We start from the raw sequence: 10418 nt of genomic DNA, 5'->3' as shown, positions 1-10418 counted from the left end.
AGCTCTATTGTAGTGTGTTGTTTTAAATTTTCCACCCACTCTTAACCCAAAGCATGAAATTAAGCTTCCATGAACACTTTGCATTTTCATCATGACAAGCACCAATATCTTCTTGATCACCCTCTTTGTTATAGAAACAAACTTCTTTCTAGCTTGTTTTATTGCTTTTCGTTTGCTTAAACTTGACATTTTTTTGATAGACCATAAATGAATAGTATGAACTGACTTCTCATTGCTTTCAAAATATATCATACTTTTTTAAGGTGAAGTCATCGCCTTATGTATCATCATTTAAACTTAGGACAATATGAATATTTTCCATTATTGATTAATCAATCCATTCCTCTCTGTGAAATTCATCGGGTGGGTGATCCTCTAACACAACATACTCATTGTTAGAATAATATCGGTCAATCAATTAGTGTTCTCATTCATTTCAATTGGTCAAATATGCCATACTGTTAATTTGTAAGTTGTTCTCTTCATCATCATCCTCGAGTTCAACACTTGCATTATCCTCTTCTATCACCACTCTAGTGGAAGACCTTACATATTAATGGAGATCATCATCAGCAAAGGCATTTGAAGTCCCTATAAGCGAAGACTCACTCAAGTGTTATGATTGTGTCAAATTCATATCTCATTGCGGAGACAAAAACTCAATCGAGTCAACTTCAAGGTCCTCCAACATGCGAGAATATACTCCATCATGATTAACCACTTTACCCAAATTTTACTGAATCTTTTCAATAAACAGTTTCACAGAATGTTTCTCATTGTTCAATAGGAAGATGAAACTCATATCGTAGTCATTGAGATTTGAACAATGCTTGTTCTGTTCATCGTTAAGGGATTAATTGTAAATCACATTGAGGTGATACTCACATGGGTTGATCAATGTAAGTTTTTGTAAGTCATTAATCAATCCATCGAAAATACATAACTTGGATATAAACAACGGCTTCATCACTCCTTATTCATATATGAGCATATTATTCCCAAGATAGTTAATATTGTCATCATACAAACAAAGTATTAAGAATCGATTGTTCATCATTACCTCTTAGGAGTAAAACAATTCAACATCTACTAATATTACATGAAGAATACTAAAAATAATATCTAAAACCTTGACCAATTCAATTTCCTAATTTTTAGAACTTCCCCCTAATGTTACCTTAATATTTCATACAATTTTCTAAAAACTCACATCATTAATCCAAATTCACAGTATCAACTCAATAAACTAATGTTTACATTAGTTTCCTTTTCCCCCTTCAATTGCACACAAATTTCCCTAACTTTCCTTCAAGTTGCATACAAATTTTCAAAAAAAAACAAACATTAATCCAAATTTTAAACTAAAACAATCTATTGGGGTGAAATAGAGAGAATATATAAAAAATAAAAATTCCACAAAAGTTTAAATAATTTACCAAAAATATGTCAAACCCTAAAAATAAAATCCGGTGAACTACGATGAACTTTCTACTTTTACTTATGTCGGTGGCAGTGGGGATGGTGAACGGTGATGGTTAGAGTGTAGCAAGGGGGTCAGAGGATCTCAAGTTCACAAACCCCAGGGAAGAGCCTTAATGAGATTGAGAAAGAGAGAGATGAGTCGAGGAGAGAGAAATCAAAATATAGAGAGCAGTGTGTGGGTCCTACAAAATAGTTTCAACTCCATGGGATTGTCAGTCCTGTGGAGTTGTAGACAGCAACTCACAGAGAGTGCATGGTCTCTATGGGTCTACAGCTCCATGGAATTGAGAATTCTGTGGAGTTGCAGGTAGGAACTCGTAAAGAGTGCTCGCTCTCTGTGGTTTGTCTGCAGTTCTATGGGATCAACAATCCCATGGAGTTTAGTAGTGTGCTAAAGTCCACAAGATTCTCAATCCCATGGAATTTGCATGATCAAATAAATTTCACAGAATTGTGAACCCCGTGAAGTTTTATGCTATAAAAACTTGACGGGATTGATAACTTGTGGAGTTTAATTATCCTATAAACTCTACGGATTCTCAATCTAGTGAAGTTTATAGGAAAATAATTTATTATTTCGACCCACTTTCATACCACGTTACTGACATGACTGAAACTAGGTCAAAATTAATGAATTAAAAGGGTAAAATAAGTGTTTGTTATACACATCATCCCTATCCAAACTATTATCAAATTTCATCTCTAGAAATCAAAGGACCCATCCTTTCATGGTGGACAAGCCTCACTAATTTCACCAGTTCTGAAATCATATCTTCTTAAATAAAAACCAGCAAAGATAATTCAATCTTCTTCTCTATTCAACATGACTCTTAGAATTTATTTGTTTCTTTTTTTTTTCAATCAAGCATTAAGATTTCATCTCCTATATTCAACATAATTCCCCAATTTCTTTCTTTCTATTTTTATTTTCTTCAAGCAACCATCGAGGTCATAGTTAAGATTGATGTTGAACATGCTAGTGGTGTCCCAGGTGGGTGCTATTCACGATTTAGATACAAAATTTAAAAAAATAAAATGAGAAAGCAATTGAAAAATTGCAACTAATACTACTAATGAAGGGCAAGATTGTTGTTATAAATAAAGGATGAGATAATATATAGAACTGTGCACGGGGTTTACTGAATAACACATAAAAAGAATTTTCAGAGTAGAGCGTGAAGAAGAAGAAAGACAAATAATTAAATACAAATTTATAAAAATATCATCGAAATAATTAACAACTGGGAGATGAGATGATGAAGTGAAGACTAAATATAAGTATGACAAAAAAAGTTTACTAAATTATTAAATAGATGTCAAACATCTTATTCAACTGCTTACTACAAAATAGAAAGACAAGAGAGCGAGATTTACGGCCAGAAATTACACTGTCGTCGGTGCTCCTTTGGGAGCAGCAAAACTATCGGCTTATTAAAATGGGCTATTTAGATATTAGTTCCTTAAATCTTCAATAATTTCATGTAAGTCCCTCAAATCTATGAAATTGATCCTTAGTCCCTCGAATCATAAGGTTATTGCATTTTCGTCTCTCAATAACCAAAATACCCTCATCTAATATTTATTTAAGGGTTATTTACAATTTGGCACTCTAAAATTTAGGCCTTTCTAATCATTAATACTCCAAAGTTTTTTGGCATTCTGATACCCTAAATTTTACACTATTTTTTTAATTTTTGTTGATGTTAAGTGACCACACAGTCAATTAAATCCATGGTTGGATGGGGGTGAAGTTAATGTGGGGGCTGATTTCTTCCCTGAATATCTAGTTCTGAGTTGAGTGGCTGAAAAGTCAACACGTATAGAAACTTATGAGAGGACGGGGACTGGTTCCTCCGTAGTTCCTCCGACGATTAAGTTAGCTGGTTAGCTTGAGTGTGGAAAGTGAAGAACTGTGAGAGTTATTGTGTGTGTAGAAATTTGCAGATCTATATCAGAAGATCGGATTTGTGAACCTTTTGTAAGTTAGAATAGTACCTATATTTATAGTAGTGCCGAAAGAGTAGAAGCGTCATTGTGGCTGAGCATAGGATGACAATGAAAAAGCATGGGTTGGCGATTGAGTCAGCTCTTGCTTTACAAGTGTCGATTAGCGACCGGTGGAGAGATGACCTCAGCATTAAATGTGAAGTGATCGGAGGCATAACAGTGCCGACATGGTCTGATGAGTCATGAAGACTATCGGGGCTAGAGGCATGATGACACCTGCCAAGTATTAAATGCAACATCAACGTTGTCAGTGGGGGAGCTTGAGGGTGAAGTCCTTTTGCTTGGCCGAGAAGTAACACCTTTCGAGCCATCATCAGAAGGCAAATAGCAGGTCAAGTGGGCTCGTTGTGAGTCGTCTTCGACAAGAGGGTTGACTAGTACCACCTTTCAAGTCGACATAAAAGAATGTCAACTCGACGAGTCAGCTAAGTTAGAACCCTTGTTGGTCTTGGGCCACCAATTTAATTGGGCATTGCATGTAGAAGTATATCTATCTGTTGCTAGCAAAGGGGTACACAAATGATTGAAAACACCATAACAGTTTGCCTCTTTCGCTTGGAGTCAGCTTTAGCCGGGTCCGAGTGAAATAAAAGTTGCTTTGGATGGACGTGGGTGCATTAAATATGAAAACTAAAAGGTCCCTTCGGATTATCATGCCTAAAATCACTGCACATTCTTTTTGACTATCATAGCTCCGATTTTCTTGGCAGATTGTGGACTATTCGAGGTAAGCGGGTTGCACCTCGATCTCTGAGAGGCCACTTTGAATTCTAATAATTAATCTTGGTTGTTTACCAGAATTTGATCTGATGGCTTAGATTTCGGCAGTTGTAAAGTCAGCTGCCTATATATAGAACCAGGACCACGAAGGTGGCGGTTATTACCTTTTTGAAATTCCCTTTAGAGAACTCAGAACTTTTCTGCTCATCTCTTCCAACTGTCATTTCTACAATCTTCAATGGCATCTAAGCATGTGGATCATCGAGCTCTTTTGGCGAGGATCCACTCCAAAGTGACGCAGTCCCAGATGAGGACGCTTCCTTGGAGGTTTGTGTGATGCCCCTGTTTTTACACATGGCTATAGTCTAAGGTAAAATCAGAGATGTCAAACCTGACATGCACTCACATTGTGCATAAACACGTTTCACTAATCATAGTAATATCCTCTAGTGGTAACAAATAAAAGTACATGTACAAAACAAGCATAATAAGGAAATAGAAACAATGGACATAATATGGAAAAAGATATCTCATAAATAAAAATCACGTCTCAACTAAAATATATCTGATATCTGAATAATAAAAATATCTCAACATAAATCAACTAAAAATCATATTAAGGCACATTGCCTTTACAATATGAAAATAAAACTCTAATGTCTGAATGAAATCATAAAGATCTATTGTGGAGTCTCTAAAACTCATGTGATGATGACTATGTAAGAACTCTGTCATCTTGCGGCTCTCTGTACCTTTGTACCTCCTAAAAGAAACAAAAACAAGAAAAATGATAATAATAAGAGCGTCAGAGCACTACAGTAAGACTACCTTCATCCACCCCCATGGGAAAGGATGCTAGATGGAGTGGAGGATCTATCTATTAAGCATAGTCTACTTAGATTCATTTTCCCCGTATCTAAGTGGTATTAATATTTAAAAACCTACAACATGAGATGTAGTACGTCGAGAAAAATAATCTAAACAAGAAAACCCTCATGTATATACCATATATCTCAAATTGTACACTACTAGAAAATGATTTTTAACAACAAAAATATAGTGACGGATATTTTCGTTGCTATAAGTGAACTTATAGCGACGAATATTTTCGTCGCTATATTACCGTTTACAAAATAGGATATAACGACAAAAAAATAATTATTGGCGATAGATTGTTCCCATCATCCTTATGAAAATATCCATCGTTATTTTTTCAACATTAAAAATACTTTTAGCAATGGAAGGGTAAAGTTATAGCGACGGAATTTCCGTCGCTAAAAAGTAAAAAGTAAAAAAAAAATTTGGCGCGGGCTTGCCCAAAAAATTTGGGCAAGCCCACACCCGAGAGGGTTTTCCCCAAAATCCCTCTATCATTTACCCATCTCTCTTCATTTCTCCCCTCTCTCTCTCCCTCCCCCTTTCTCTTCGTTGGCACCAGACCCTCCGTCGCCGTCCTACCCCCACCATCGCCGCCCTACCTGACCACCAACGCTGTCGTCTCTCTCTCTCTCTCAAGGTATCCCTCTCTCCCTCTATCTCTCTTTCTCTCTCCCCCCTACATCTCTCTTTCTCTCTTCTTCTCTCTCGGACGGCTGACGCCGGCGGCCAACCGACTAATATCGACTAGCGTCGGTCGATCGAGAGAGAAAGGTAGAGAGAAAGAGAGATGTAGGGAGAGAGAGATTTTTTTAAAATTTTATTATTTATTAATTTTATTTTTTGTTTAATATTATTACAGTTTACTTTTTGCAAAACAAAAAATTTAAAAAAAACCCAAACCCTAATAAGATATTGCAAAACAAAAAAAAATCATCATGCTAAAATTATAATATAATAAAACAAAATATAGTTAGGGTTAGGGTTAGGGTTAGGCGAGGGTTAGGGTTAGGTGAGGGTGAGGGTAAGGGTGAGGTTGAGGGTTAGCGTTAGGGCGAGGGCGAGGGCGGCGAGGGTTAGGGTTAGTCGAGGGTTAGGGTTAGGGTTAATGGTAGGATTAGGGTTAGGTAAGGATGAGGGTGAGGTTAAGGGTTAGGGTTAGGGTTAGGGTTAGTGTGAGAGCGAGGGCGATGGTTAGGGTTAGGGCGAGTGAGAGGGAGAGGGCGAGGGTGGGGGTTATAGCAAGGGCGAGAGTGAGGGTGGGGGTTGTGGCGAGGGTTAGGGTTATTTGAGTGTTAGGGTTAGGGTTAGGGTTAGGGCGAGGGTGAAGGTTATGGTGTGGGCAAGGGTGAAGGTTAGGTTAGGGTTAGGGTTATAGTGAGGGTGAAGGGTTAGCGTAACTATTATATGAACCGTATAGCGCAGCTGTAGAAGCTGCGCCACTACCGCCAGTTTCTGTTACGGATCAGTGAGTCTACATCCTGGCGAAGGTAAAGGGGGATTAGGATTCTTATCATGCTTTACGACCTATCGCGTAGCATAGGTACGAACAAGCAAGGCGCAGATGTGTCGAACTTAAAAGTATGAATAGATTTTTATAGTTTATCGGTTATTATTTTAATTTTTATTATCGATATGGATTGATTTATATTTCACCCGGTTCATTGTTTTGCAAGTACCGAACGACCTCCTAGGTGCGGCCACGGTGCTACCAGGGAACAGAGCCTCATCCCTGATATTCATCAGAGGACCGTGTCATTATAGACGTGCCGTCACTAAAGGTGTTTTTGGAGACGAAAATCAGACATGAGAAAAATCAAATAAAAATATAAATATAACTTTAGCGACAAATTAGCCATCGCTAATGAGTCTCTAGTAATGGAAACATCCTATTTCTTTTTATTTTTTAAAAATAGTACGACGGAAAAACCATCGCTAATTTCCCGTCGCTAACATTTAGCGACGGAAAATTCGTCGCCAAAAGTACTATTAAGGACCCTTAATGTGCAGACGGTATTTTAGCAACAGAATTTGATTTTTTTCCATCGCTAAAACATTTAGCGATGGATTTTAGGCCTTTGGCGATGGATTTGTCCGTTGCCAAAAGGTCTTTGTCCAGTAGTGGTAGATATCTAAACATTAATACCAGACTAAGAGTAAGCAATCTAAATAAAATTAAAAATTAGAAATCCACAACACGAGACTTGTACATCGAGCATAATAATCCAAACAATGAAACCCTCATGTATATACCATATGTCTCAAATTGTGAATCGTTAATCATCAATTCCAACTAAGAAAATAAAAAGAGCAATACGGAAAATAAAGCATCAATATATTATATCTTCCACAATCACTTGGAAGATAAAATAAATGTCGGCATCATAGTTCTGGTGAACTATCAGGAGTAAAAGTACCTCGGTCATATATATCAGCAGTGAGTCATATGCATAACTGGCATCTGCCATGGACTCAATCTATCAAGAAATCATCATCATGCAAATCCTTGCAAGTTATGATTCATCGTAGTATCATGCGGGATGGACTACCAAGTCGGCATCCTAACTGTGTACTCGGCTCATTAGTCTTATTGCAACTTAGTGCGTAGTATTAGTGCGGGATAGACTACCAAATAGGCATCCTAGAAATACGGCTCACGAGCCTTATCGCACCCAAGTACGGGATGAATTGCTAGATCAAGCCTCATAAAATCCGACTCAATACCCTGTACAATATGTATATCAATGCACTTCCCCACGTAGTACTGAGTTGTACTTATCAACGATATCATACCCGTGAGTAAACAATCTCTAATTCAAATATAATTGGATCAAAACTCGTCATAATCCTCTTCGGGATACCCATGTGTACAATGATACTGTACTTGTGAATTCGTGAATGTACATGTACAAAAGTGCGGCTCGAACCCCTCGAATGCGTCTCAAAATAGTGTAAAAGCAAACTGGAAACAATCTAGAAAAAGGCCTGTAAGTCGACTTATGCTTGGCATAAGTCAACTTATGGCAAATCGACTTAGTCAACTTCTAGGTTGACGTTTCACAGTTTTTAGCGATATTTCTCAAATAAAAACTCGTTCTAACCAACATGTAATATAGGAAATAGGTTATAAACATCTAAACTAATTAACAAAGATCATATTACATGATTTAACTCTTGGATTAAAAGCTAATTAGGATTAACTTCATAAATAACCAAAATTCTCAATTTTTCTCATATATTACCAACATGATTATCCAGTATAATGAATTATAAATATGAACAGAAGCATAAAAATTCGTTTAAACATGTTTAGACTATTTAGGAATCACAGGCCTAAGGTTTATACATGATTAAATTAAATGAAAAGATAATTAGGCATCAAGCTAGGGTTAACACATAAGTTAAGCATGTTTAAAAGATTTAAAAATGAAAATACATGAAACCCTAATGATCATGATCTTGATATTATCATAAATAGCAAGAAAAGATTACTAACATAGCATTGGTTTAAGTTTCAACATAAAAAATCTGATTTTTAACACCACAGGTTAAGATTAAACATGAAAGCACATATTAAACATCATATTGAACATCTAAACTAGTTATTTAACTATGAGAATGGGCTTGGATGAAGATAATCTTTTATTAGGTCGCTGTTGATCCTTCCAACATGCGTGCAAGATCTCTTCCTTTGCTAAAAACACAGATCTCGCTTTCCTCTCGACAAATCCTTCACCAAACTCTTCCAAAAACTCAAATACTTGGGCTAGGGTGTGAGAGGAGGGGTGACTGCTATATTCTCATGAAAAAGTATATCAAAAACAAGTTTAAAAGAGTATATATAAGCCTGGGATCGAAACAAAACGGATACGACCTGAAAACCTGAAAGAAATCTGAAAAATAGCTCGTAAGTCGACTTAGGGCTCTGACAAGTCGACTTATAGCAAGTCAACTCATAAGTTGACTTATCAGGGATTTATCACATATTTTTTCTGATTTTGTGTGTTTTCCTGCATGTTTCTCTTCTCCACTCATATATATACATTGAATTGATCTCAAATCAATTCATGGCATACTCAAATATCAAAATATGATATTTATCACCATATAAAATATTTTATTATTATTTATCATATAATATTCAAATTCATAGGGTTTTACAATTTAATTTTCCTCAGGAGTATGATTTGATGGCTCCGACGAGGTCGGAGGCCATTTTCGATCATGGACCAAAATGAGATCCTCTGTACTTGAGGCATTTAGAGTTTGGTCTGAGACTACCCCTACACCCTTTCCTCTAGCAATTGTTCACAACACTAGGGGTATCGCTTTCATAGATGAAGCTGAACACCATCGCCAACCTGGTGGGGTTCGTGGTGATCGTGCACTGGCTAGGGATAAAGCAATCCTTGCGGGTCTTAGGCCTGTTGGTGGTTGTGAAGATGAACCAAACTGAACCCTACTTCTGCTTCTAGATGGTGGGGAAGTTTAGGCTCATCACCGGCCTTCCTGAATTGTACAAGGACTGGAAGGAGAAGTTTGTCTAGGTCATGGGGGATAACTGCTCTAACTGTCCTGAAATAAGGAGGGGGGCGCTCATGGAGGGAGAGTTACTAAACACCGAGAAGGATGTTCTTGACCAAATCAAGGCATACACTGGCTCTCGTAGAGTCGACAATCTGCTCGACACTCGGTCTTGCGAGTTGTTGGTATATTAGTTGTGCCTCCTTCTGCTAAGGACCATGAGAAGGATTTAGCCCTTGTCATAGGGACATCAGAAGCGGTGACAGTGCCTACTATTTCTTTGGCTGCTCCCTAGGAGGCTCCATCTGCTAGGCCCATGAAGCGTCTTCGTCGGGACATTCCTCCAATAGATGCTAAGATGACCGAGGAGGAACCTACTCCCACCCTTATCCATAGACAGAGGAGACGACCGCTAGGGGAAGATGAGGAACAAGAGGTACAAGCAGCGGCCATGGTGGCTAAGACCAACGTCATCCATTGAGATGAGTCAGCTCCAGAAGAAGAGGCTGAGGCTCCCCAAGAAAGGTTGAAGCTGAGGCTAGGGGTCATCTACTCATTACGGTGAATGGTCCCGCCGTGAAAAAGAGCCGGTTGAGGAGACAGTGCCTCCCCCTAGAGTGGAGTATCCCTTCCCCCATCGTGCCGATGAGATCGGAGAAGAAGAATGGGAGAAGATGTGGGAGTACCTCATTAGGACTTCAGGGGTAGGCCCTCTATATGTATGGGAGCCTGACCCAGAGTACTGTTCGCGTGGAAAACTGTTTTCTTTTTCATTGAGATAATTGTCATCTTGGATTACAAAGATCCGG

The sequence above is a fragment of the Asparagus officinalis genome, chromosome 1, assembly GCF_001876935.1.
Source record: "Asparagus officinalis chromosome 1, Aspof.V1, whole genome shotgun sequence".
Lineage (NCBI taxonomy): Eukaryota > Viridiplantae > Streptophyta > Magnoliopsida > Asparagales > Asparagaceae > Asparagus > Asparagus officinalis.
This window is presented reverse-complemented; position numbering follows the sequence as displayed.